Consider the following 26874-nt stretch of genomic DNA (forward strand, 5'->3'; position numbering starts at 1 on the left):
CAAATGGAAATTCATATTTCACATGGGAGAAAAAAAAGCTAACAAAAAACATGGTGCTTCACAAAAAAACAGAGGTGGTTTACAAACAACTAGTGTGGTTAAACCACCAACAATAACAACATATGCTACCATAAAGAACTATTGTTTTTTTCTAGTTTACATCAAATCTACATCAATATTGATGTTCTTTAATAGATATGAGGCTGAAATTTCAGAGGTGTAACATCAAATCTACATCAACTCCCTAATATTCACAGGTGTAACAATTTCATCAAAAGCAATTCTCCTAACAATTTCATCAACAAAAATTCTCTTCACAATTTCTACCAAATTCATTAATGACATCTCCAAGAGATTTTTCCAAGCTTACAACAAACCTACATCAAATCAGTGTGTGTGTGTGTGTGTGAAGATTCTCCTAACAAATCTACATCAAATCAATGACATCAACAGAGAGGAAAGGGGGGAGAGGAGAGGGGGAAGAGGGGTGCATACATGGGCAAGGTCTGCTTGCGGCAGCGACGACTCCCCCATGCTCGGCGACGTTGAGTCCCCCATGCGTGGGCGAGGTCGCCATTCCTGTCATGGGCGAGGCGAGCGGCGAGGTCGTCGTTCCTGTCGTGGGCGAGGCGAGCGGCGAGGTTGCCGTTCCTGTGGTGGGCGAGGCGAGCGGCCCCGACACCACCACCGCCAGTCGCCTCCTACGCCCGTGCCGGTTGCTTCCACTGCTGGCCCGCGTTGGTTGCCCCCGCCGTCGCCTTCGTCGTCTCCCTTGTCGTGGAAGACCTAGAAATTTTGGCTAAGTGTTGGCTCTGTCCGATCTTGGTAATTGGTCCCACTTGTCAATGACTTAGAATTGGCAAGAGACAACCGTTGTTTTATATCTTTACCTACTAATACTAATAAAGCAATTAGTGTTTCTGTCGTCCCTCATTAACATTGCCCATAAAGTTGATGAAAATTACCCACAATTGCCACTTATAAGTCATAGAAACGTTTTAAACAGGAAAATCTCCAGACTGGGCCGGCCCATGTAGACACCTCCTATATTACGCTCTGGGCATTGAAAAAAGATGCACCACACCTATTTGGGTCGCCCCATGCGTGACCGCCTGTTCTTTTAGTTTAGTTTTTTTATTTTACTTTTCAGTTCCATTTTTTCTACTTTAAATAATTTAGAACTTTAAATAACTTTTCTTAAATTTAAGAAACTCAGAATTTTAAAATAAAATATTAAAAAAACATAATTTTTTTGAGAATTCAAAAACTACTCACGAGTTTTGAAAAATGTTTGCATATACAAAAAAAGTTTAAATATTTAGAAAATTTCTGTAAAATGAAAAAAGTCAATAATTTTAAACAAAAGTCTGTGTAAAAATCTTAAAAACAATTCATGCCTGTGTTTTTAGTCTCATTTTCTATTTTCATTTTCTATTCCATTTTTTAAAATTTAAATAATATCGACTTTTGAAAAACTTTTGCAACTTATAAAACTGAGAATTTTGAAATAGAATTTTGAAGAAAACATAAAATGTTTGTGAATTCAAAAAAGCTCGGGATATTTGTAAAAGTATTCCCATATTAAGAAAAATGTTCATAATTTTGAGAACAATATTGGTGAAAACAATAAAATTCCATGATTTTGAGAAAAAAGTGTGTGTATTATTTTTTAGTGCAATTGAAAAAAAAAAAGTGTGCTAATTCAAAAAATGTTCAAGCCTTTCAAGAAATGTCCTAAAATTTTAAGGACGTAATATGATCAGCATCCTTCAAGATTATAATTATTTTTCTTCCGTTGCAACGCACGGGCCCTTTTCCTAGTAATATATAAAGTCATTCCGGTAGATGGGCATCAATCCCTCTCTAGTCCAGTGGTAGTCAACAAGCAGCCACAACCCAGTGGTCATGGGTTCGAGTCCCCGCTCGGGTAAAAATTTTACCCAACGGATTTGGCGCTCGTGTGTGCTTCTGCTGTCAAATGGGTCCCACCTGTCCGTGTGCGATCCATGTTGAACGAGAAGTAAGCAAAAAATGACAGGTAAGATGAGGTTGTAGAGGTGGATGGCAATGACCATTTATATTGGTCATTATCAGCTATAAATAATGTCATCCTAATGCATTCCAACTAATTAGTAATGACCATTTATATTGGTCATTATCAGCTAGAAATAATGCCATCCTAATGCATTCGAACTAATTAGTAATGACCATTTATATTGGTCATTATCAGCTAGAAATAAGGCAGTGGCCGGTTCTGTCCGCTTTACGACCATTTCCACTAAGCAAGTTACAACCTTGCTAATGAAAATGGTTGTTAGTTTTTAGGGTTAGGACCCCTCCGGATCTTTTACGATCAATTGGCCTCAAATGGTCTTAGATTTACTACCATTTCTGCTAGCGTCACTGTCAAAAGGTCACTAGTTGACAAATTTCTTATAGTGTATAGACATATTTCAGAGTGTAGGTTCACTCATTTTATTCCATATGTAGTATAGTAAAATCTCTATAAATACTTATATTAAGAAACGGAGGGAGTACTAGAGATCTTTGTGCAAAATATGGCCATACAAATATATTTTTTTCTTTCTATTTAATAAAATAGACAATTGACCTCATCAAAATCAATCATGCCTGCCGGTGTCGTCATTGCAGTTCTCGGGCTCGAAGTAGACTGTGCTAGCGGCGAGGTCGTACACGAAGCGCGTGCCCACTTGCTGCATTGCCCCGAGGACGGTGATGTCGGTGCTAGGTGACGCGGTGAGGCAAATGTCTTGCTCCTGCACGATAAACAACTTATTCGGCATGAGCACGTGGTCCTGCTCTAAGTGCAGCGTCACCGCCGGCAAATGCGATAATTGGGCGCGTGTCGCGCGGAAGCAGAGGCCGAAGTTTGTGCGGCGCACGCACGCAACACCGAGCCTCCTGCCATGCTCCGCCAGGGCCTGCTCCAGGACATTGTACGCACCCTGAAGCATCACACTCCGGGGCGTCCCGGCGTCGATCACGGTCCCGCTGTGCCACTTGCCATCGGCGAGCTGTCGGCGCCTGAACACCTCCGCCAGGTTGCCGCCCAGCCGCGTCCCGGCGACGCTGATGCCGTTGAGGCTGACAAAGTAGGAGCTTTCCTCGGGGAAGAGGATCCTCGTGCTCTTCATGTGCCTCGTGTCGACCGGGATGTCGTTGCCGAACCGGAGGAAGCCGTGCTGGTTCGCCGACGACCCGGGAACGAAGAGGCGGTAGGAGAAGCGATGCAAGCCGTGACGCTGGAGCAACACCGGGATGAGCGACGGGTACGTCTTGCCCAGGCCGAGGACGCCGGCGAGCACGCCGTGGCTGTTGAAACCCATGCTGCTGTGCGCGCATTCGATGATGACGGTGGGAAAGACCGTCGGCGTGGATCCCGTGAAGGATAGGGTCTCGTCGCCGAGCACGCCGCTTGCCTGTGCGCCACCGGGGCGGATGGGGGTGACGCGGAACCTGCACACGTCGTGCCCTGGGGGCGAGCAAAGGTGGTTCGTGGGTGCGAGGGCGCGGAATGAAGGCGATGTCCGCGGCTTGAAGGGTGGCGGCACCTGCTGAAACGGGTGTTGGATCGGCGCGCACTGCATCCACGTCAGGCTGCTCGTCGTGTCCATCGCGAGGGTGTACGTGCGGCGGCCATGGCCCGTCCCAACGCTGGTGACGACGCTGTACTTCCCTTGGAGAGGGCGCGTACATGCGGCCGAAGTGCGGTGGTGTCGTGCTCAACTGGCTCCTTCAGGTGTAGGAAGCCCTCGTCATCAACATGGATGGTGTTGTTCCAGGTGGGGCTGGCAACCATGCGCAGGCTGAAGCCGCCGCTGAGGCCTGGTGTGGCATCGTCAACAACAGTGACGGCGGTGGCGGGGTGGAGGAGCGCCGCAAGCACCAGAGGGATGAGAGCATGAGCGGCGAGCTCCATGGATGTATATGATGTAGCAATGCAAACACAGCAACTGGCCAATAAACTTGTGTTGATATGCAACAATGAGTACGAGAAGTACCCTTTTGTAGACGGTGAATTCAACTGTTGGAGGAGGGTTTGGCTGCATTTATGATGAACCATAAACCTCTGTTAGGCTAGCCATAGTGGGGGTATCATAGCTAATAACATAGTCTTGGGACTAGCAAACGTGGTGATGTGACAAATAATTAAAGAAGAGAGAGGGGATTAGAGTAACATAGGTAGATATCATAACATGTTAAATGATATGTTACTATGTGTCATGCATGTCAATAAATGAAATCACCTATGATACTAGTTTATGATACTATGCACTATGAAGATAGTATCATACAATAGTAACATATGCATGATAGTACTATATGTTACTCTCCACTATGAGCAGCCTTAGGATTTGCATACCCCTTGCACACTTCCATGTAGAGAAGGGATTGGTTGCATCTATTATGAACCAAAATGCTCTCCTGGGATATGCATATCCCTCGCACTTTGATGTAGATGAGGGTTTGGCTGCATTACGGTGAATACCTTGAAACCCTCCATATAAATGAGGGTTTAGCTACATTTAATATGAATCCAAAATCCCTTGTTAACATTTACATATCCCTTCCACACCACACCACACCACACCATCATGTAGAAGAGGATATCGTTACATTTATTATGAAAAAAATATCTCTCGTGGATATATTTGCATATCCTTTGGCATTTGCACACTTACATGTACTATGAATTAGCTTATGTCATTCTTGTAACAGATAGAGGCACAAATCCCCGGAAACCTTCATAGATGAAACTGGTTTCATTACAAAGCTCAAACAAGGACGTGGAAAAAGGAAATTATGATTCAGTCCCTCACATTATGAAGGAGGAACCCAAAATGAGAATAGAAAACATAATTGGCTCCAAATTGCATCTCCGTTGCAGATCCAACCATGCCATTGCTGGGGATGACACCACTTAGGACCATAGGACCGCCACAAGTGCATCTTGAGCAGCTACGTAGGACAGCCAGAGAAAAGAGAAGTAAGCATTGCCTCCCTTTTGGCACATTGACGAGGATGAAGAAATGGAGTTTTCAAGATGCCAAAGCTTCATTAGAGCAAGTACAATAGAGCTGAGTCAGTTGGTTATAAGAAATAAAGTACTATATTTTTGCTTACTTGAAGGAAACAAAAGAGTTAAGTGGGCTCTTAGGGCATCTCCAACCGTTTGTTGGTTAGCTTTGGGAACCTTGGGGCTGGGTGGCGCTTGTGGGTGGTGGGCGACGGCGGTGGTGCGGCCCTATCCTAGCATGGATCTCCGTCCGTTGCTTGGAGATGGACTCGCGTAGGTGGAGGTCGTCGTTTGACGTCATTGATGGCGTCGATGGCGGAGGCACCTGCCAAGGCTGGTACCTCAATCTGATCTGAAGATGAACCAGCAAAAGATGGCGGCGACGACACATGTGAGTGCGTCGGACCGGTTTGTGCCCCGGACCCGGTATGTGGCTCGGTCAGGGTCTCCGGCTTTAGATGTTAGGCTTAGGTGAGAGGTCTGGGTATTTGGTCCAGCTTGCACCCCTTCATCATATGAATAGGAGTAGCGGCAGATGTTGCCAAGATGGTGGATTCAGGCATATTGTTGTACTGCTTTGTAAGGTCCTCGAGAATAATCAATAAAATGGCCGCATACATCTCCCAGATGCAGAGGCCGGGGGTCATCCTCCTTTTCTAAAAAAAAAGCTTGTTGGAAAAAATATGTCATGTCATCAACCAACACCTTAACATACAACTACTCCAATATGTTGTATCTAGTTTGTCCAATAAAATGTGAGATAATAAATAAGGTGCTCTCTCATTTTACATTGGAGCTAATGCAAGGGTGTTGGTTAATTTACATACAACCTTGCTCTCTTTTCCCATTTATTGCATGACACATCATAAAAAATCCTATGTATCAAAATTTACCAACAACTATCTTACAACCATTGAAGATGCCCTTAGGCTACCTGTAATGGGAGTATCATAACTAGTATCATGCATGCCAACTAGGCAATTTCGATGAGGTGGCATACAATTAAATGAAGAAAGAGAGGGTTGAGTATCATATCATGATACCGTATCATATTAAATGATGTTCTACCATGTGTCTTGCATGACAATAAATGAACTACTCTATGATACTAACATATGATACTATGCATCACGTACGTGGTATCATACACTAGTATCATATGCATGATACTAGTATATGATACTACCCACTACAACCAGCCTAAGGCCATTAAAAGACAGCTCTAACACGTGCTCCTAAGCACTTTATGAGAGTGAAAGATGGACCATATAGTAAAAAGTAATACACTTTTGTAATCAACTATTGTACATGTTAGCTATAAGATGGATTATATATGACATGACAATGTCTTATAACCAATAGTTGGCTATACTATTAACCACGCTCTTAGGCCACCCTTTGGCCAAAGGGTCCACTAGAAAGTCAATGAATGTAGGCCATTAACCGGGCGCCAGGCTCCATCACGAACACAAAGAACAATAACCAACACCTCTTCTTTTGTCTCACACCTTTCTCTAGTCCCATCACCATGATGGCAACTCAAGATTTGGACAAGGAGTAAGTAATTCTCCAGATCAAGAACATATGTGAGATTATTAGAGGATGTTGGCCCAAACCCCGTCACTGAGTACTTTCCAACGACACGTCACGACCGACGACGAACGAAGCAACGTTGGTTGACTTGGTTCCTCCCCCAAGTCGGCTCGACGCGCACGTAGCAAGCTAGCGCCACATGCCCCCTGATCGATTCTTTTGATACAGAGACGTACCAGTACTAACTGGACTACGGCTGAAGCTAGCCTAGGTAAACGATCAGGTTGATCGATTCTTGCTAGTAGCTCACGTACGCGAAACACTCGAAACAATAGTTTGCCACGGGCACGTATCGTGTCCGATGAATAATTTTATTGCTTCCTCATGATCTGGTGTTACAAGGGGTAAGGGTACATAGATATATATATTAGTTAGCTACAACCAATACAATTCCTATACGATGAGTGTGTCCTAGTCCGACCCGGCTAGGGAATCACAAGACGTGATTAACTCCAACAGAGGATACGTCGGCACGGTATCCACCGAGACCTTCAAGCACGAGCCCATGGAGCAGCGCAATCGAAAAAACATAACAACCGCTAATGATGACATGTTGCTTGAATATGGCAGTGACGTGATCGAGTCCTTCACGAAGCCAAACATCACTACTCCCTCCGTCCTGGTGCATAAGTCTTTTACGAAAATCAAATAATTCCAAAATGTTTAGACACGGTTCATTAATTTTCATCTTATTTTTAGTTTTTTTACATGAATAAAACAATCAACCAATAAGAGACATGGAGCATGTATGTTTTTCATGATGTGTATGTTGGAAAAACGACAACCCATTAAGGTGGATGGGTCCCAACTCGCCCCACCTCTCCTATGTTGGCTGAACGTTTTACCACATAATGTTAAAGTGGGATGTAATCCTCCCACCCCATAATAGTTATATAAAGAGAAGAGCTTTTGATTGTATGTATAATTGATGAATGATTAATAAACAACGCTATATGTCTCTACCCCTACTTCTACGTGTCCATTTTAGTTTTGGTACTTTGCGTTGATAAACTACTTCTTCCATGTCTAAGCAACTACCACTCCGCAACCCTTACACTGGACTCGTCGGCAAAGTTTGCGGAACGTTATAAGCATGTCCGCTTCACTATCTCTCCTTCGAGCCTGCATAAAGAAGGATTTGGCGATCCTGTGGAGGTATAAAAATTCGATTCCTTTTCTTATAAAAATAAATTCCTCATGTTATTATGATTTCATTTTTGTGTTTAGTATATTTTTTTTATTTTTTTTACCTAGTGTGGATTTTTCTTATGAGAACACTGTGGAATTGATGTTGCCGGCATAATGTGGATCAGTCTCGCTTCACGAGAAATTTGTTGACTACACCCTAAGGACACAATGCTAGTGTTTCGAATGAGCACCACGTCGCCATGATCTACTCTATGTGCACACGTTGATATTCGATCAAACATGGCATCCATATGACGCATCTCTTAATGTGTTTGCATGCCTAGAGGAACCATAGTCGCGCCCTATTTGCCACCACTGCTTTGCTAAGCCCGTCATCATGACCCTGCTGGTCACCGTCCAGCCAAGCCTGACCGCGAGCCGTCACCGTGTGTGGTAGCATGCAGCCGAGCGTCACTGTACTTCATGCCCCGCCACCACAGCGAAGAAGCATAGCGCTACGTGTACCTCGTCTCCGTGTGTGCCTCGGCATGTTCCCGTGCCCCTACTACCATGTGATGCCTCTATTTTTTGACCCATTTTAGAGCTCATTTCTAGCATCAAAATTCATTATATCATGTCTAATTGATCCAATTTCATTTATGCACGATTTTCGGTTTGCACTCATTTCCTCGTGAGCATTGCATAGTCTTTAGTTGGTATTAGTTTGCTTTCTTATGATTGGTCACAACTACTAGAAACAATTGATAATATACCATTGGCTGAGGAGCAAAAGAAGAAATCTGCCCAAGGAGGGGCTCATGTCTGATTAGGAAGTTGGTGTGGCAATATTTTACTGAGGCGATGATCGGTAGCACTCTTATAAAGCAACAATAAAAGTAGATCACTCAAGGATCCAATTCCTATTCAATGAAGGAAGTATCCTGAAAATCCATGATTTTGTTTCAAGTGATAAACTAATAGATCAAAAGGCAGTGCAACAGAGCCCCCAACTGATAGGTGCAGTGACGTCCAACATGTCACCCTATTCCCGGCATGCTATGATGCCCCATGGTGGGTAGGAGCACTTTTGCAGATGATTTGGAACTCCCATGGACTTAGCACGATGAAAGGACCAAGGTTGGGGTCAATATGACGGAATTATAAGCACCACATAGAGGTATTTCATGGATTATTTTCAAAAGAAGATTTTTCATCAAGCCAAAACAGAAGAACCAATACCAAAAGGTTATCGGGCTACTCCATACAAATCCAATGAGCCCAAGAACGATCAAATCGGAGTTTGTATGAGCACATAACGACCAAAATACTAAACTTGATGCGCAACCTCCAAAAGAGAAGACAAAGTGTGGTACAATGGCACACGGTCACACTAGATGTTCTACGAGACGGGAATCACACTAACTTCCGTGATTCTTCATCTATTTTGGCCTTGCTTGTTCCTACGAGATCCTAACTCAGCTTTTCAACATCATTTTTTGGTCAAACAAGATGCTTGAAGAATGGAGGTGAAGTATTTTAGTACCAATCTTTAAAAACAAGGGGGTGTTTAAAGTTGTACTAACTATCGTGGAATTAGGCTGATGAGCCATATAATGAAGCCATGGGATATAGTCATTGAGCATCGCTTAAGAAAAATGACAAGCATGACCAAAAATAAGTTTGGTTGCATGCCTCAGCATCGGAGGTGGACCATGGAAGCCATCTTCTTGGTACAACAATTTATGAAGAGATGCGGGAAGAAAAAGAAGGACCTTCATATTGTGTTCATTGACTTGGAGAAGGCATGCGATAAGATACCACAAAATGTCATGTGAGGGCTTTGAAGAAACATAAAGTCCCAACAAAGTACATTACCCTCATCAAGAACATGTAGAATAATGTTGTGACAAGTATTCGAACAAGTGATAGTGATATTGATGACTTCTCGGTTAAAACAAAACTTCACCAAGGGTCAACTTTGAGACTTATCTTTTTTTGCTTTGGTGATGGATGAGGACGCGGAGGATATACAAGGAGATATTCATGGTGTATGCTCTTTGCATATGATGTGGTGTTAGTCGATGATAGTCATATAGTGATTAATGAAAAGTCCAAGCTATATAGACAGTTCATTTTCTAAAAATGACTACATGAAGTGTGGTTTTTGTATTCTTGGGCATGAGAAGGAGTTTAGCCTTGTTGAGCAAGTAGTACCTCGGAGGGACATCTTTTGATATTTAGGATCAATGTTGTCGAAGGATTGTGATATCGATGAAGATGTTAGTCATCAAATCAAAATGAATGGATGAAGTGGAGCCAAACTTCTATTATCCGGAGAATGCCACAAAAATTAAAAGGCAGGTTATATGGGATGATGATTCAACTTGTGATGTTGCATGGCGCTGAATGTTTCCCAACTAAAAAGCGACATATTTAACAGTTAGGTGTAGGAGAGATGCATGTATTGAGATTGATATGTGTCTACACAAGGAATGATCGAGTCTGGAATAATGATATATATTATAGAGTTGGGATAGCATCGATTAAAAAAAAGTTTTTCCAACATCATGTAAGATGGTTTAACATATACAACACATGCCTCCAGAACTGTCAATACATAGAGGCGAGCTTCTCGCAGCGGGAGCAGATAATTCGGAGCATGTGGTTGAGCCTCTGCATTCAGAAGCACTAGCTATGCTCCATGCCGCACTGTAGCAATTCAGTTGGGATGTGATCGAGTGATTCTTGAAAATGATTCCTTCGAGGCTATCACATCTGAAGCCTACAACCTATCAGCCTTAGTGTTGTGTTTAGTAAGATCAAGTTTCAATTACAAGTCGGTGTATGATGTACTCCCTTCGTTTTTAAATATAAGTTTTTTTAGAGATTTTATTAGGGAACTACATACGAAACAAAATGAGTAAATCTGTACTCTAAAATATATCTATATACATCCATATGTAGTCTTTTAGTGGAACCTCTAAAAAGACTTATACTCCCTCCGTCCCAAAATTCTTGTCTTAGATGTTTTTAGATATGAATCCATTTAAATACTAAAAAGTGACTAGATATATCCATATCTAGACAAATTCCAGACAATAATTTTGAGACGGAGGGAGTATTTAGGAAAGGAGGGAGTATGTATCAAGCATGTTTCAAGGTCGCATAACCAAGTTGCGCACGGCACAGTCATGTATGTAGGCACCTTTGAATGTTGGCTTGTCCAATTCCAAGATATTGTAAACGATTGTGTAGCTAGCGACTTCTCCAACAAACTTATGTAATGGAATGCATCAGTGTTCTTTTCAAAAAACTACATGGTGGATAGTTAAAATCTGTTGATAATGTTAAAAATAAGGCGGCTGCTACGTATCAGCCGAATGATTTTAGGGAAAGATCAGCCGCCTGTCCAGCCGTCTGATTGGACATAAGTAGGTCGTCCGATCCCACCAAACGCAACAGTCTTTATTCTGCTTTCTCTCGCATCCATCCTGCTCAGCGGTCTTTTTCCTTCTTCCTATGACATTCACCCCGCTGCAAAAACAGAAGACTGCAGCAGAGGACCCCCTCCTCCCCCCGGGGAAGCTCCATTTCAACCACTGACGGTGAGACAAATCTGCAATGCTGCCGGCGACGCCGGCGAAAGCTCCATTGTAGCACCAACGGCGCTCCGGTGCAGCAACGTCGGAGCTCCATTGCAGCCTAACAACCCCGAGGATGCGCCGACGAGGCTCCAATGCAGCACCAGCGGAGCTCCATTGCAGCCTAACGATCCTGATGATGCGCCGACGAGGCTTCGTTGCAGCACCAACGGCGCTGCAATGCAGCACAGATGGAGCTCAATTGCCTGCACCGTGCACGTAGCGAAGCTCCGACGCAGCACCGGCAACACCAATGGTGCTCCACTGTAGTCGAAGTTGACGGCGATGCCCCGTCACAAAAGAAACAACCATGGTGAGGATGCAACAGCAACAACACCGGTGGCGAGTGAGGCCCATCTCGGGTCCCTGTGCTGTGATGCAACACCGACGGCCGTCTTCCTCCCTCCTGGCTCGCCGCAGGGGCTGCTGGTGATCAACGTTGTCATGTGCACCGGCGACCATCGTCCTCCCTTCCAGATGCAATGGAAAGAGGAAAAAAAAGACGAAAGGAAGAACGAGTGGCCAAGCAGCCGTGTGAAAGAGATAAGGATCGGGGGAGATGCGGTGGACTTGTTGATGCAGAAGACACGTGCCGCATAGGGAACCCGGTTTACGTCAAGATGTTTTCATCCGGTAGAAAACAAACGTTTTCCTAAAAATAATTAGGGTAGACAAAACTTAACATGAAAGGAATCCGTTACGCGAAATCTAAACAACTGAAATGTCATCAAATAACTAGCCATGGGCAGAAGTACTTAAAAGTTAGCTATCCACGTGTGAGAATCTTCATGAATTTGATCAGATCAATTTGTTTCATTACGTCTTCATCCCGGATGGTCAGAATCAACTGAAACTGCATCAGATTCAGACATGTAGGTCGGTCAAAAATTTCCAAAAAGAAACTCCGTCGCCGGGACTTGAACCCGGGTCTCTCGGGTGAGAGCCGAGTATCCTAACCACCTAGACTACGACGGAAACGACGGCACGAAAGACATATTAGCTTAGCTGACTCGTACGCGGTACACAATCCAGAGAAAACTGCACGTCACTTGGACTGGGAGGCCAGCCAGTCTTAAGTCTTTCCACCACAAAACATCTAGTGGGCAGTGGCGAAGCCACGCTATATCTGAGTAATCAAATGACTACACAACAATTTGGCAGGTCGTCGAAGACCACCACGTCGTCTGTGTATCTTCTGCCGCTAAGAAAACAGGTTCGTAATCCACAAAATTTTCCATGTATAATTTTTGACAACACAGGGTTCGGATCCTGGCACCGCCACTGCTAGTGGGCACAAACCGAACCGCAGATTTTCTTGATCCAGACAAAAACACCTGAAAGTTGGCCTTCAATCAGCTCTCAAGCATCTAGCTTGCTAAGTTTTACTTCCTCCGTTCCATAATATAAGAACGTTTTCGACACTGCATTTTTGACACAAACCTTTTATATTATGGGATAGAGCAGTGGCGGTTCGAGTGGGCATGCTTCAACAGGCTCAAGCCTGCCCTCTAAATTTTAAGAATGAAAATTTATTACTAGTTTCTAGCCCATCTCAGCACATTATCTAGTGTCTAACTATTATTTACCCATTCGAACCCTTGTAATGAGAAGTTGAGCCTGCCCTTCATTTCCGTTCAAGATTCGCCACTGGGATAGAGGGAGTAGCTTTTACACGCATTTGCTTTGACCCAGAAACAAAAAATTAGCTGGAAGCAAACTCAAAATGGATATAAATGTCCATCACTGGCTGAACCATCCTCGAGCCTCAACAACACCGAACAGATGAATGAGATTTAGGTTCAGGATGAAACTGTCGTTCCTATATCAACTAGGAGAGTCCAAATGGTCAGGTAGTGCATTTCGTATTCTGGATAAAACAGTGAGCATGTAAAGAGAATGAGCTTCCATGTGATAGCACATTATCAGATGTATTTATTCTTAGCTGAGTAATTTATCAGGAAAAATGATTATTCAACTTGTTACTTTACACATTATACATACATACATAATACATAGTATAAAGTGGCTGAGAGAAGCGACTCCTCCTTTTTATTTTGGTCACTTTTTATGATGTACAAAGTGGCTGACCTGACACGCCTTGAAGAAAAACTACTACATCCAGACATCTTATATTAGATTCCTTAAATCCATATACAAACATGCAAACATATAAACCTATGTACTGGTACAAGCTATCTACTCTTGGTCGGAGATATCGACGATCTCCATGCCCTTCGTCGGATAGATGTGCAGCAACTGCGGCTTCACTAGTGGGGACAGGGCCTATAGTCCCGGTTCACCAACCGGGACCAAAGAGGCGGGACTAAAGGCCTAACCTTTAGTCCCGGCCGTGTTTCAAGCCGGGACCAAAGGTGCCCAACGTGGACGCCTCGGAGGAGTACCTTTAGTCCCGGTTCTACTTACGAACCGGGACTAAAGGATCTGTCTGTTTATTTGACCCGAAAATGTAGTTTTTTTTTTAATTTGTTTCAAATTTTATTTTTGAATATTTTTTTTGTTTTATTCCAATTTTTAAATCTTTGAATTATTTGACAATTTAATATCTAATCACCCATCCTCACTGCACTAGTGTGGATCACTCATTTCAAATAGTCTAACTTCCCGGCCGATCACCCATCCTTTCACTGCTTCAACCCGAGCACGCTTAACTTTCTGGTTCTATCGCCCCTAGTTGCCAAGTGTGCACTTGTTGTTTTCCTGACAATAGTAAGCTATCAATACTAAACAACTTGGGTCTTAATGTCATGTCACATGATTTAATTTTTTGAATTACAAACAATTATTAAAATAAACTTAATAAGTAACAATAATAGTGAATTTCAATGAAAACAACCTAATATTTTTAAATAAAATTATTTTTCTTTTTTTGGAAAAAACTTCTTTTTGAAATAACTTTTTTTCCATTTGGAATTTTGAGCATGTGAGAAAACTTCACCGGGCAAGCCCGGGTGAAATCGAGTACCAATATTTTCTAGTTTTTTTTATATATTAATTTTTTTGGACATCGTATGCAAAAGTTATGGCCATTTATTTTTTCCCTTTTTTTGCAAAAACGGTCAAAATTCATATCTCAAAATTTCTATACCGACTAGACACTAAAACCTAACAACATCTCAAAGGATTTTATTTTTTGAAGATTTTATCATTTTTGTTTATTTTCTACAAAACTCAAAGTATCAAGGTTTCAGACGAAAACTCATCTGCTACAAAGGCATTTTTTTAAAATTAATTGAACTGTATATTTTTTTTGTGCATTAAATATGCACCATACTACAACATGTTAAAATCTACAGAAAGAACTAACTAAAAATAATAAAAAACAACAATTAAATTACTAAAACAACTATATAAGCAAAACAATATTTCTTTAATTAAAATCCTAATTTAAATTATTCTAAAAATAACCAAATAAATCTTACTGTGACAACAATCTAACACATGAGTGGGAACAAAAAGAATTAAATTAAAAACTATTTGTAAACTCAAGTTATTCAAAAACTGGGTTTGAAGAAAATTTAAATAAATTTAAATTTAAACCATTCAAATTTGAAAACTAATGGCACAAACAGAAACTAGACAAAATTTTGAATCTAATGCAAAAAGAATCAATCAAAAACATCAAATATCCTAAAAGATATAACCAATTTAAAACAGAAACTACAAACAAGAATCTAAAAACAGAAAGAAAAAAAATCTGAACACCTTTAGTCCCGGTTCGTGTCACGAACCGGGACTAAAGGTCGACCCTTTAGTCCCGGTTCAAGACACGAACCGGGACTAATGCCCGACCGGCGCCTTTGCCGCTCGAACCGGGACTAATACTAACATTAGTCCCGGTTCGTAAAGGAACCGGGACTAATGTGTTTTTCGAGCTGGGACGAAAGCCCTTATTTCTACTAGTGCTCCATCCCTCCGGCGCATGTGATGTGTCCCCCTCCGTCTGCTCTGTTGCGAGTTCCTTTGCCGCTATGTCCGCCTCAGATACTTCTTTGTCTATAGAAGAAGTTCTCCTTCAAGGGCACATAGAACGCGGTCACGCACTACACGCTATTCGCGGTGGGCATAAAACCCGAAGCTCGAACCCGAAAAACCCGATCACCTGTTCGGGTAGCAACTTTAAAAATACAAAATTTATTCAGAAACTTCGGGTTTGTACTCCCGATACCCGAACAAACCCGAATTACACACGTAATCTTAGCCCAACCCAACATCTCTTTGTTGCATAGTCAAAGCCTAGAAGCCCAAAAGCCCACCCTTGGACAATAGGTCCGGCTCCTCCTTCAATCGGTGTGCAAGCGCATGCATAGGAACCGGCGGCCTCGCACGGAGTCACACACGACCCCGATCTGGTCTCTTTCTTGACCTAGCCGCCGCCAGCCACCCTCCATCAACGCCTCTCTCAATCGTACACATCCGGTCATCCGCGGCTCCTCGTCTGAGAGTGATAAGGAGCAACTTCGTGCTACCGTTTTTCCTCCATTCCTTGACTGCATGCAGCAAGCACCATCGCGTCGCGTCGCCCCGTTCCTCTGTTCCTCAACATCATGCGTGAGCAGAACCATGTGGCCCCCTCCCGCTGCTCCGTTGCGAGTTCCTTTGCCTCTATGTCCGCCTCGGATACTTCTTTGTCTATAGAAGAAGTTCTCCTTCAAGGGCACATACATATACAATTAAAACGCGGTCACGTATTTATGGTGGGCATAAAACCTGAAACCCAAAGCCTGAACCCGAACCCGAAAAACCCGACCACCTGTTCAGGTAGCAACTCCAAAAACCCGGAATTTATTTAGAAACTTCGGGTTTGTACTCCCGGTACCCAAACAACCCCGAATAACCCGAATTACACACATAATCTTAGCCCAACCCAGCATCTCTTTGTTGCATAGTCAAAGCCTAGAAGCCCAAAAGCCCACCCCTGCATGACAAGCCCAGCTCCTCCTTCAATCGGTGTGCAAGCGTATGCATAGGAATCGGCGGCCTCGCACGGAGTCACACACGACCCCAATTTGGTCTCTTTCTTGACCTAGCCAACACCAGCCACCCTCCATCAACGCCTCTCTCAATCGCACACATCCAGTCATCCTGGGCTCCTCGTTTGAGAGTGATAAGGAGCAGCTTCGTGCTGCCGTTTTTCCTCCATTCCTTGACTGCATGCAGCAAGCAGCACCGCGCCGCGTCGCCCCGTTCCTCCGTTCCTCGACATCATGCGTGAGCAGAACCATGTCGGCGTCCATCCTCCATTCTCCAGCAGCGCGCAGTGAGGAACCGCATCGTCGGCTTCCCTCGTTTCCCGCTGGCTGCAGTGCTCGACCTTCTCCCAAGTCTGAATCGAAGAATTCCTTTTGAGGCGATCCTCCTCTGTTCGGGTAAATCGGGAAACCCCGAACCCGAATTTTCGGGTACCCGAAATGTGAGGTTTTGATATTTTTAGACAATTTCGGGTTTTAGATCTGGAAATCCGAATTAAAAAAATACTAGATTAACTCGAATCGAAATTTCGGGTAAACCCGAATGCCCAGGCTGACACGCTATATACTTTTAGAGAAGGATGTACTTTTGGAAAAGAAAAGAAAAAACAGTACCGAAGAGATGAAAGGGTTCCAGTTCCTATATCGGGTCGGGAACTCCAAATGGTGCAGTGCTTTTAAAAGTATAGATGAAATAGTGGGCATGTAAAAAGAAGGAGCTTCTATATGAACAGTGAGCATGTAAGAGCACGTATGAACAGCACGTTACCAGATGACATTTATCCTTCACTGAGCAACACATCAGGAAAGATGATCATTCAAATTCAAATTTACAAATTATTATATAAAAAATTTAAAAAAGGATTTATTTTCCGACGCCGGGACTTGAACCCGGGTCCCTCGGGTGAGAGCCGAGTGTCCTAACCACCTAGACTATGACGGAAATCATTAATGATAGGTCTAATAACTTAAATGTTTGTTACGGGAAGCAGCTCTATTCAATGCGATTCTTTTTTTGTCTCTGCATCACAAAACAACACGAACCAAAGCGCAGCTCCCCTTGATCAGACATGTCTACAAGCCTACAAACATGCCAAACCGAACGCCACCGGCACTTTTTATCCATAACACATTTGAATCCCCTTTTTTTATTTCCTCCGGAGCTCGGGGCTCGCCCCGATTCATAACAGAAACCATCGGTTGAGCGACCACTATTCACTAACGAAACAAAAATCAGTGATAATGAGTCAACAGCGCCGAAGCTCTGCGCCATGGATCAGTCAGAACGCAAATGTAGCCTCCATTTTGATGAACAGTTAGCATGCATGTAAAGAGGAGGAGCCTCCATTTGATAGCACATTATCAGATGAATGCATCCTTCCTCACACATCAGTTAAAATGGTCATTGGACTTGTTGCCTTATCGTTAAATTACTCATCGGTTCATCAGGCATCTAGCTTGCTCGGATTTATTACCTTGCAAGCATATGCATTCACCGAAAACTATAGTAGAAAGCAACCTCAAGATGGAGATAGCTGTCCATTATCACTGGCGGCAGCATCCCCAAGCATTAACACTTCTGAAGAAATGAACGAGATTCCGCCTCAGGGTAACAAGCTGTCTTTCCTATATCAGGTAGTAGGGAAGTCCAAATGTTCAGGTATTTCAAATTCTGGATAAAACAGTAAACATGTAGGAGAAGGGAGCTTCCATGTGGTAGCACATTATCAGATATATTTATCCTCCACTGAGTGACACATCAGGAAAAATGGTGTACATTACATAAAAAATCCTGTAGTTAGCTCCTTTTTTTCCGGCAAGAAGTTAGTTCCCCTCAATGTGTCAAACTCAATATAAACCACAATCTTTACAGATAACGGATGTTTTGGGGAGAAGACAAGTCTAACTGAAAGAGGTTTATCCTTGACATCAAGTCTTTGATGAAATTAGTCTTCAAGGTTGCTGAGTTGCAGCATATCTGATAGCCTTTGTGAAAATATAAAGCCCTGGAATAAGAACTTCATCTATAGGTACCCGGCGCTGGCTGGAAAAAATTAAGCTTGCCACTTTTGCTTTGCAAGAATAAAGTTAAAATGTCTCATCTCAAAGGTCCTTTTTTCCATAACAATGTTCAAATCACCAAAAAAATAGTTTCTCTCTGCACCATTCTTACACTCTGAACTTGTTAAAAATCTCAGTTGCATCGATAGTAGTAAGCAGACTCTTCAGGACGGAGATTGTTTTCACAAGGGAAGAACAATTATGCAGAACCAGCAAGGGTGTCGTCACAATCAAGCATGTGAACTCTTCCAAATGCACAATATCATTTCATAATTAAAAAGGGACTCAGTATTATGCTCGACTGGCAAGGGAATGTGTGTAGGCCAGTTACCATCCAACATTTAAAGTGTTACACTTTCTGTATTAAAAACAATGCTCAGGATCAATTAAGATTCTAATGGTACACTAATTGGACCAATTTATTATTCAACCAACACATAAGAACCTCTTTTCTTTGATGCACAAATGTCTGGTAATTGTATGATGCAGTAACCAACAAGAATGGAAACACTACATATCATATCAAGGTACAAACTATAAGAAGCAATGGAGAACATGATACCACCATATTACTTCTTCTCTGCGATGACATTCTCCACATACCACTTATATGTCTCAACAAGCCTCTCCTTGAGGGGAACCTTGGGCTTCCAACCCATCCCCAGGCCCGGCCCTGAGGTGGGGGGGCCTAGCCCCTGAACGCAAGGGGGCCCCAGCCTGCATGTTGATTTGTATTGGGCTGGACCAAAGTAGCGATCACAACGCTATGCCGCTGAGACCGTCCCTTGTTTTCCCAAACGTAAAAAAGGATCACTCCTTAACTATGGCGCTTAATCTTTGGGATCGTGTGCGATTCTTTATCTAACGTCGGCATGGTCTAAGCAGTGGCGACGGCGGCGTTAGAAATCAAGAGGCTGGGCAAATCGACAGCCTGTATAGGGTTTTACGACAACCAGCTAAGAGCAAGTACAATAGAGTTGAGTCAGCTGGCTATAAGGAATAAACTAATATATTTTTGTTTAGTTAGAGTAAAGAGAAGAGGAGAGAGAAGGTAAGCGGGCTCTTAGCTAAGAGCCAGCTCTAGCACGTGCTCCTAGGCATTTTGTGAGTATGAAAGGTGGACCATATAATGAAGAAGTAGTACACTTTTGCAATGAACTATTGTACATGTTGGCTATAAAATGGGCTATAGATGACATGGCAATGGCTTATAGCCAGCAGCTGGCTATGCTATTGTACTTGCTCTAACAGGTGCGCCATGCTTATCTGACTAATCGACTGACTGGGGTTCTGCGGGGTCGGCAACTAGGTAGCGTAGCAACATGGGATTCTGTTGTGCTTTATTTTCCTTTGATTCTGCGTATGATTGGGGTCATTACCTTGTTAATTCTAGCTAGGCGAATTTATGTTGAGATGGTGCCGAAAATCAATGGTTAATCCTCTGCCTGTATTATATCAGCTTCCCACATTAACTCTGATTTCATCAGATTGGTCCAAGTCTGACTGTCTGGTTATGCCTGTAGAAATACTATAGACTTGTAGAACCAAGGGAAAACGATTTCGTCAAAAGACTACTTATTGTCTGCTATCTGTCTAACTTAAATATAAAAATGGAAAAGCCATAAGATAGCATACCACTATTCTTCTTTATATCAATTTCAATCACCAGCTTTTTTTTAAAAAAGGAGGATGACCCCGGCCTCTGCATCTGGGAGATGCATGCGGCCATTTTATTGATTATTCTCGGGGACCTTACAAAGCAGTACAACAATATGTCTGAATCCGCCATCTTGGCAACATCTGTCGCTACTCCTATTTATATGATGAAGGGGTGCAAGCTGGACCAAATACCCAGACCTCTCACCTAAGCCTAACATCTAAAGCCGGAGACCCTGACCGAGCCACATACCGGGTCCGGGGCACAAACCGATCCGACGCACTCACATGTGTTATTCAGTTGTATTGATGTCATTTTGTAGCATTGTGGACTCGGTAACCTCACTTATTATTTTGAAACTCTACATCAACAAATTCATGAAGGCTTATGCTCTCACTGATTTTTTATTCATCAATTGAATCACACCATTTTTTCAGATGGATTGCACCTTGTTGTCATTCCACATCCATGATAAAAGCACTCCAAAATGATATATATCATTTGGTTTTTGAGAAATCAATATAAATCAAGTTTGGTCAATAGAAATCGCTCTTTATTGGTACCAATACTCGATATATTAAGAGCCCCGTTTTTAAGTTCGCCCCGGGCCCCTGAAATCTCAGTGTATCTTGGAGCTGTCCATGAGCTTCCTCAGCATGCCATCCGGCTTGTTTGAGCCCCACACTGCTTCCCCTGGAACCCAACCACCTCCTCACGTGAGCTCCTTCCACTTGATCGAATTGCGTGCTCGCTGCAGAAAATGTTTGAGCAATATGTCCGTTTGTGTGTCTCAGTCAAAGATACTTCAGAAAGTTCCAAGGTTACCATCACAAGCTGGTCATTCATCAGGCATCTACAGATAGTGAATATTTTGAGAAGGCAAATGAAATTGACAGAGGTTTATCCTTGAAATTATTCTTCAAGACTGTTTGAGTTGCAGCACATCTGATATTCTTAATAACCATATAAAGCCCCTGAACAAGAACTTCATTTCTAGAAAAACTGCCAGATACTGGTTGGAGAAAGAAAAAAGACCTTACCAGTTTTCCTTTGCAAGAACAACGATAAAATTTCTGAAGTCTCACAGGCCCTTTTCCCATAACGATATTAACAGCACAAGAAACTAGTTTATCTCTGCACCGATTCTTATATTCTGAACTTGTCAAAAATCTGAATTGCATGGATACTCAAGTAAGTGGACTCTTCAAGACACCGGATGTTTTTCGCAAGGGAAAAACAATCATGCAGAACAAGCAAGTAATGTGTGAGTAGGCCGGTCACAAATTTAAAGGGCATCACACTCAAGCATGCGAACTCTTCCAGATGCACAATACTTTTTTCCTAACAAAAGAAAAACATAGTATCATGCTGAATTGGCAAAGGAATGAATATAGGCCATTTTCCATCCGATGTATAAAGTGTTACACTTTCTGTAATCAAAAGACATGCTCAGCATCAATTAAGATTCTATTGGTACAATAATTTGACCAATATATTATTCAACCAGAAACTACAAAGCAATCACAAAATGGAGGTACTGTCCATCACTGACGGCGGGATCCTGAAGCCTTTAACAGTACTGAAGAAATGAATGTGACTCGGGTACAGTATTTCAAAAAAATACGGTGGTTACTTCCTCACAATTTGTCAAGTTCAGTATAAACCACCGTGTATACAGATAGTGAATGCTTTCAAGACAAGGCAAGTCTAGTTGAAAGAGGTTTAACATCAAGTCTTTGATGAAATTAGTCTTTAAGAATTAGGACTGTTAGGATGCAGCACGTCTGACATATTCTTATAACAATAAAAAGCCCCAGCACAAGAACATTGTCTTTGGAGAGCGTCTTGGGAATGATACTATGTGGGTACTAGCGGAGGTGCTAGATCTGTATAATGCCTCTCTTGGGATGTGCACGTTTCTTAGGGAAAGACGCAACATCACATTGATACCATATAAAAGAATATTGTTTACATCTGGCATAATAGGACAAAACATTGTTTTTTATCTGAACAAAATTTAAAAGTAAAGGTGATATAAAATAGAAGCTCCAACGTGACTGTGCTTCTAACTAGACAACAATAATTCAAATAATTTCATGGCACAATGTGCAAGAATAAAGCAATGATCAATAAAAAAATCTCCAGCACACATGCAAAAACATCTCGCCTGTAGGTCGAGCTAACCGGCATAACTATAATTAATTCATATGTAAATACTTGATACATGCTAATGAGAAAAGTTCTTACGTCATTTAGAAGGTCGGCAATATCATCCGATGAGAAGGCTTTAATGCCATTCAGTAGATCATCAAGATCTTGTTGATTAACCATACTTTCTTGCACAGGGAGAATGCCATTTGCATCCCCGTCATCAAGCATCTGAGTCAATTCGGAGAAACCATCTGTTTGAAGGTTGGAATGTGTAGAAATAGTTCTTCCACAATTAACCGTATTAGTGTCGGTCGTTGAAGTTTTGCCAGTACCAAGTGCAGAACTGTCATTCAACATCGTCCCTACCGAGGTTGTGTTGTTCGCTATGTTGAACGGCGATATTTGATCATTCAAGACTATTAGTAATGTAGTAATGCTCCCTCCATTTACCATATGAGATGGTTCCACTGGAGCACTGTTGTGGGCATTCAACATCCCTACAGAGGTTGAGTTGGTTGGTATGTTGAATGGAACTACGTGCTTAGTGAAATCTGCCATTGATGTGGTGTTGCCAATGAAGGGTGGCATTTTATTTTGTAGCAACATCTCGCTAGATGATGTTTCAAAGCTGGTTAGTTCGTTGATCCTTGGTATGTTCACACGTGGTGGGACATGAGATGTTCCACCTGTATGATGAATAGCAGTCATTGAGGACCGTTGAGGGTTGTTATAGTTCCCAGCAAAGCCTGGAAACTTGGAAGGTCTGCCAGCTGTATGGACCACCTGTATAGAAGGTGCATTCATATGGGTATGATATTTGTTAATACTCTCTAGAGGTTCCACCTAGCACTCATTTTCTAGCGCTGACATCCCGCCACCACATGATGTGTTTGCGAAGTAACTTCGATGATTGGATGGGCTTTTGCCTTTACTTGTCTCCATCAGCTTTCCACGCATGGAGTCAACATAGGACGTACCAGAGTTATATGAGGAAAATTCATCTAACATTATGCCATTGAGTATTCCATTGTATAGGTCGATGGGAGGGTCATCGGAATCAGCAAATCTTCTCACATCTGGTGTGTGTGGAACGAAATACCTCGACATTCTACCGCCATCGATCAATGGCCCCATGCACAAGTTGCTCTTTTTGTCCCTCAGCTTGCCTAATTGACTAGTTGCACCAAAATAGTTTGGATTCCAGTGGGGGTTGCCACCTGAGGATACATGCCATCTTATATGTTCATGGTTATGCATAAAATTCCTCTGTTTGTTCATGGATGAGTTTTGTCTTTCACTTGCATCACCAAGTGAATTTTGGTTGACTCTATTCAGGTACAACCTATGCTTCTGAAATAAGAACATAGACAAAATAACCATGTATGAGATGCATGCTCACGGGAAAAGTAATGGTACATTTGGGGACAAAAATAACTGAAAGTGTTTTGCAGTTCTAACAAAATATGTGGCCATGCGTTGTATAAGATATGCCTCACATTTTTTGGGACAAAAATGAATTAAAATCTCCCACATCTTCATGCTCCTTGCATTACTAAATCTTTTATTCTTATGTTCCCACAAAATAAAAGCTTGCGCTTATATACGAAAAATGTTGGATTATGAACAATAGGAATGCAAATATTGAAATTAAGCATAAGGGACAAATATAAACCTGTAGATGACTCACGATATTATTTCAAGTGAGGTAATCCACACTCATCAGCTCCAGTATCTTGTTTGGAGCAGCCTCTATATGAATGTCATAAAAATATTGTTAATGAAAAGTACATGATAACCATGAGTGGTGTGTCAACTAATGACGCACACAATATGTTGTCTTACCATCGAGGCCGATCTGGTTGATAGCTTCTAGAAACTTGTTATGAAGCTCAGTTGTCCATGCCACCCTTGGCTTCTTTTGGGTAGTGGATGAGTGGGTGCTCTCTTTGTTCTTGTTAGAATCATATTCATCATTTCTCTTATCCTTTGAGTCCTTACTCATGGCATGAGTACCGGGAAGTACTCTCTGATCGTCAGCATTGTCCATACTCATGTGGCTTGTTGCTTGGGATCTTCTCCTACTTTCAACATGCTGCCATATGTTTTTGAGATCGTTGGTGCACACAGGCTTCATCAAATAGTCGCATGCCCCATGATTTATCCCCTTCAACACGACCTTCTTGTCACAATCCACTGATAACACTGCATGCCATATGAGCAGTAAATTAGCTTTGAAATTAAAAAGTTCACAAGAATTGATCAAGTGACCATAAATTTTTGGTCCAAGTGCTTATAGACAAAAAAAGAGTTTGATGTTTTCCAAATGGGCCGCGCAACTGGGAAAGCAAGTTTTTTGCACATATTTTTCAAATGATATCATGCCTATGATAAATTTCATGTTTCAATGCAAACTAAACGGGAGAAAATTCACACACTCAATACAATGCCTAGAAAATAACCATAATACAATGCTTAAACTATCATCAAAACATGTTCTAACTAGGTAAATCATATCATCACGTCTAACTATTGGTGAACCAGAAGATCAATTACTATTTGTTAACCATGTACTAGATAATAGCTGCCGGTGCAAGCAATGTTCGGAGCATGTTAAGCGGTTACACAGAAATTAGCTTTTATATGGTAACCGCTATCACCTACAGGGATTCATTACAATTTAGGAAAATAAATATTTATGGTTGCACATTTTGTCAAAAATAATGTGACAACAAAATAGTTTTTTAGTTTAGAGTCAACAAATCTGCGGGATTTTCATATGATACATGGGTAATTAAGCTACTCAATGTATCTTCTTAGAAGCGACACTCCTACTTTATATGCTATTCTTAGGAGTAAATATTCCTAAATGTGAACTATCTCAAGAAGATTAGAGATGAATAATCCCTTAATAATGTCAATACAACATATCAATTTTGGAATTGTATTACTCATGCTACCGTAGAAAACATGTGTGGTGCATTTGTACACTTTTTGTAATTCAAGGACTAGAAATTTAATATTAGTTTAGAAAACAACTAAATATAATTTGGTCATATCACGAAAAATAAATATATTACATATTTAGTTCTTATGACTAGCATTTTACAATTGAGAGGATACAAAATTAAATTATGGCCATAAATGCACCCGTCAAACTTGTACATAGTGGGGTCTACAGTGCATTGGAGTGATACATGTTCTTTCTAAGCTAGATTACCCTTATATGTTGTATACATGATACTGAACTCTAGACTTTTGCATTACGTATTAAATTACTAACAAGACCCATATAGGATCTCACATGCTGGAAAGGAATAAATATCCTTTTAGTGTATCTTCAAGATTCAGGAGTAAAAGTACTCCTTAAAAACAATTTTACATGCAAAAATAAAGTTAGGATTTTGGGTTGAGTAGTGAGTGTACCGATGACTGGCAGATCCATCTCGAGGCCGATGAGCTCGAGGAGCTTGAAGCCGTCCATGTCCGGCATGTGCACATCGGTGATGACCAGGTCGAACTGCACTTTCCCCGCCCTGAGCATCTTCATCGCCGTCTTGGCATCCATCGCCATCGTTGCTGCATAGAAGCGAGCATTATTCACAAAAACAAAAAGCACCTGTCTAAATTATAATGGGCCATGGTGAAGTGGAGGGATCTAGAGACTCACGGTTGTATTTGCAGTGGCGCAAGACGGCCTCTAGTACCTTGAGGTAGACACAGTTGTCGTCGACCGCGAGCACGCGCAACCCCTCCGGGGACTTGTCCACCGTTGCATCCTCCATCATCCGCCTTTGGTCCTCTCCCATCGCGCCCATGTTTTCCGAGCTTTCTCCCACCTGACAAAGCAAACACCGTGACCATCAACAAAAACAGTTATTAAGAAACCAGAAACCCCGCAGCAATGTAAGAACACAACCCAAAAACCACCATTAGATAGTAGATCCTTTCCCACCTACTACAATGGCTTCCAGAAGAATGCGGATTTCAAAGGATAGCAGGACTGCAGTGGTGACTAGTAAGAAAGGTTGTAGGATGTTGGGCGGCTATTTGTAGGGTCGAGGGGTGGGAAGGAGTGGAGGTCTTGTAGTCCAGAGGTCAAAGACTTTCTTACTCCATAATTTCTGCAGCTACTCCATAATGTCAATGTTTGTGTCTGCTTGTGCCACCGGCCCATGGTTCCTTCCATTAGAGGAGAGCAAAACCATGGATCGTGTTGCTGTTTTTCGCTTTGTTATTTCGTGAGTAAATGCTGGAGCACAAAGATATCATCTGAATTACAAAGGATAATACACTCTCTTGATTTGTTCGATTGCATGGCCATTGAGCGAGTGTCTTTTTCACTTCCTTTGACCGGGAAAAGAGAGAGAGAGAGAGATAGAGAGAGAGTGCCTTCATCATCTCAACAGTGAAGAAGTGTGAGAGAGTATTCAATAAAGAAGAAATGTCATCTAAAAAGAGAGAAAGAAATGTCGTTCTGCTTTTTTTCATTCCCTTGCACCAAATTTCCCGTTTTGTTTCCATTCCATTGTCAAATGTCAACACGTTCTATTCGTGGCATGGCCCATGACCCCGTGTCTTAGTCTATGTTCTTTGTTTTCTTTTTGTTTTCTCACCTAA

The 26874-nt window shown here is 42.1% G+C and overlaps 2 non-coding genes and 2 pseudogenes across 2 annotated transcripts; all 4 read right to left on the reverse strand.

Moving 5' to 3' along the window:
* Positions 1-2621: 2621 nt before the first annotated feature.
* LOC123413200 lies at positions 2622-3940 on the reverse strand (annotated as a pseudogene).
* Positions 3941-12302: 8362 nt separating this feature from the next.
* TRNAE-CUC lies at positions 12303-12375 on the reverse strand. Its single transcript has one exon. It is a non-coding gene; the product is annotated as a tRNA-Glu (tRNA).
* A 4883-nt stretch (positions 12376-17258) lies between these two features.
* On the reverse strand, positions 17259-17331 carry TRNAE-CUC. Its single transcript has one exon. It is a non-coding gene; the product is annotated as a tRNA-Glu (tRNA).
* Positions 17332-20357: 3026 nt separating this feature from the next.
* On the reverse strand, positions 20358-26282 carry LOC123413201 (annotated as a pseudogene).
* Between the last annotated feature and the right edge of the window lie 592 nt (positions 26283-26874).

Source organism: Hordeum vulgare, chromosome 7H, assembly GCF_904849725.1.
Source record: "Hordeum vulgare subsp. vulgare chromosome 7H, MorexV3_pseudomolecules_assembly, whole genome shotgun sequence".
Taxonomy (NCBI): domain Eukaryota; kingdom Viridiplantae; phylum Streptophyta; class Magnoliopsida; order Poales; family Poaceae; genus Hordeum; species Hordeum vulgare.